This window comes from Octopus bimaculoides, chromosome 7, assembly GCF_001194135.2.
Source record: "Octopus bimaculoides isolate UCB-OBI-ISO-001 chromosome 7, ASM119413v2, whole genome shotgun sequence".
Lineage (NCBI taxonomy): Eukaryota > Metazoa > Mollusca > Cephalopoda > Octopoda > Octopodidae > Octopus > Octopus bimaculoides.
Window position 1 is genome coordinate 39,864,460 of NC_068987.1, and position 3,332 is coordinate 39,867,791.

Below are 3,332 nucleotides of genomic sequence, written 5' to 3' on the forward strand. Positions count from 1 at the left end.
ATATATATGTATATATATGTATATTCAGACATTCCAGTAGAAACCCCCCTCTATCTAGACATAGCTACATATAACAACAGGGATGAGGTTATTTCCTACAAGGCACAAACCTAGATCTTTTTTTGTCTAAAGATAAATTTCAGTGGGGATGCTTGTATCTTAACTCTTAAAGGAATCATTTTGACTAAGAGCGAAAATAAATTCTATAGCATGTTCAACACCAACAAAGACTAAAAAGGAACCTGTATGTCAATCATAGGCAACCCATGGCCTGCAGGACTTTCTGAATGGCATGCCTAACCAAAAATTGCCTCAAATTTTTTTTAGTGGTGCAGCCTGCTTAATGATGATCCATGTCTCATGCAGTCCACTTCTCAAAAGAGATTGTTCGTGCCTACTCTTTGTGACTGCTTCACCTGCTAGAAATAGTCGCCAATTTTCTTTTAAATTATTCTCTACCAAACTTTAAACAAGAAAAGAACACATATAGTCCTAATTACCCACAAAATGACGAGATGGTCATGGCTAGAATGCTTTTCATTATAATTCTGCTTAATCTGGACTGAAGCTAAACACCATGATCACTAACACACACACCAAAATATGTATCAATGCACATTCATCATCTTATCTTTCACATCTTCTTTCATTGCCATAAAGGATAGACCATGAGCTGAAAGATGTTGACCATTTCCATTGATTTCTATTCATGACAAAGTGGTCAGCATCACTAAATCTACTATTGCATCTACTATTGATCAACATCAACTTATGAAATATATGTTGTTTCCAATGCTCATTCAAAACAACAAGACATTGTAGAGTGATTTTTGACATTCAAATTCACTGTTAATGCCTGTTAATGTCCAGGCCTCACTGCTGTACCACAGAACTATTTCAACTCAAGTTTTGGAAAGTAATCTCTTATTCCTATCATTGACTGAACAATTCCAAAGTAAAGTTCAGACATACACCCCACCATAGATACATATGGATTCTGCTGACAGTCCTGCAAGTTCTTACAAAACAGCCTGCACAAGTGATTTATTTATTGCAAACAAATGTTTGTTGTACATTAGCTCACTCCCTCCATCAAATTAACATTGCCTGTACAGGTGCAAAGTGTGTCACACATCAGATGTTTTAAGTGATGAAAGAACATAATGCACTGTCCAGTCCATTAATTGAAACCAGTCTTGTAATTGCAAATGCAATATCCTAACAACACACACACACACACACACACACACATAAATATACTCATGTCTTGGTTAACTAGTTTATCTCTAATAGTAAGCTAACAAACATGCTGTAGAGTAATTCAGACTTTCTAAACAGCCATATAAATTTGACATTGAAGGATTCATGCATTTGTATTAATAACACCATGTTATGTTTAATGTGAGTATAAAATTTTTGCTCCTGAACCACTGTCTAGGCTTTTGGCTTTTGATAATGAACATTAGCTCTGCAGGTGATTTGCCTGAACTGGTATTCAGATTGGGTACTATTCTGTACACCTTTAAGAATTTAGTTAGTGCTTCATTATTTCCTAACTTGTTCCTTACTTTTCTTAACATTCATTTGAAAGTATTTATGAATCATTCTGCTTTCCCATTTGACCTCAGGTGGTAGGGCATGCTTGATTGCATGCATTTTGCAGAATTTCTTGAACTCGTATCCTGTAAATTGTGTTCCATTGTCCAATACCATGGTGTCCAGAACACTGTATCGAGCAAAACGTTTGTGCAGGAACATGGACTATCTGTCTCAGGCCATGATTGGTATTTCACCAGTGATGCCTTGGCTACTAGTCCACAACCTCTACATGATTTTACCAAATTTTCAATGTCTGGTGCATTATCGGCCAAAACTCTTCATCAAAGCTTTAATTCTTGACATCCCTGGGTATCCACTATGAAATTCATGTAATATCCATTTCTGTAGTGCAGTTGGTACTACCACTCTTTGTACAAACATAAATACATCATCACAGAGTGAAAAATAATTCACATTTATGTTTCTCTTTTGTTTATTTTTCAAGGTTTCCTTCATGCATTTGTCCTCTGCTGATTTATTTTTATATCTTGTACAGTCACTGGCAACTCCTGAATGGCATTACACATAATGTTTTTAAGTCCCTTTTCTCATTGTAATGCAGCTATCCAGTGGTTCCACATTCTTCAGAATTAACCTAGAAAAACAATCCGCATGGCCAATTTTCTTAGAAGGAATGTATTCCATCTTAAAGTTGTAATTTAACAACATTGAACCCCAACATTGTAATCTGTTAGCTGAATGGATAGGAATTCCTTTCTTCGATCCCAAAATTGACAGTAACGGTCAGTGGTCCATCTGAAACTGAAAACTGCTGCCATGGAGAATTCTTCTTTCTCTATCGAACTATAGTTTTTTTCTGCTGTAATCAGAGCACATGAGGCATGAACCACTGTCTTCCTATTACAATCTTTTTATTTGTGTAGCACAACTGGTCCTACACCATATTCAGAAGCATCAGAAGCTACAACAATCTCTGCTTCAGGATCGAAATGAGCCAGTGACAAATCTGAAATTAATACTTTTTTTCGTGCCTTCGGAAAGAAACAGGGCGGACGCACTGACCAGGGTGAAAAGGGCATGGCTGGAGGAACCGGAGGAAGCAAGGAAAGGGATAGCGGCAGCGTGTCAGCTGGGTGACTCCAAACTGAAGGAGCTACATGCTATGCACCACTTGGGGGTGGATAGGACCCTGTATCTAGCGAAAATGGTTGATGCTGACATCACTAGGAGAAACGTTAAGAAAGTGGTCGCGAAATGTGACAGATGCCAGTCCATTGACCCCGCCCCGGGTGGGCATGAGCAAGAGAACCTCTCAGTAGAGCGCAACTGGAGGAGACTAGCTGTGGATGTGACGCACTACCGTCAGGGAATGTATCTCAGCATGGTCGACTGTGGGCCGAGCTGGCTGGCCATTTGGAGGGAGATGAGATTGCCCGCATTTTGAACGGGATATTCTTGGAGAGGGGTCCCGTGGAAGAACTGCTAATGGACAACGTGGCGGCGTTTCGTTCAGAAGCGTTGGGGGAGATGTTTGACCGGTGGAAGGTGCAACGATTATTTAGAGCGGTGTATAGGCCGAGTAGCAACGGAATCGTTCAGAGGCACCATCGGACGATCAAGGCCATGGCTGAAAGGGGGCACATTTCGCCCCTGGAAGCGGTCCACTGGTATAACATGTCTCCTCGATCCGGACAAGCGGAAAAGTCTGTGCCGCACAGAGCAGTGTTCAAGTATGAATGGAGGCATCCCAGTAAGACGCCGGAGTTCTGCGA

The 3,332-nt window shown here is 40.2% G+C and overlaps 1 protein-coding gene across 19 annotated transcripts in view; it reads right to left on the reverse strand.

Moving 5' to 3' along the window:
- Positions 1-3,332, reverse strand: part of LOC106880867 (dual specificity protein phosphatase CDC14A) — a 385,993-nt gene that overhangs the window by 277,268 nt on the left and 105,393 nt on the right. The gene's annotated exons all lie outside the window — the stretch shown is intronic.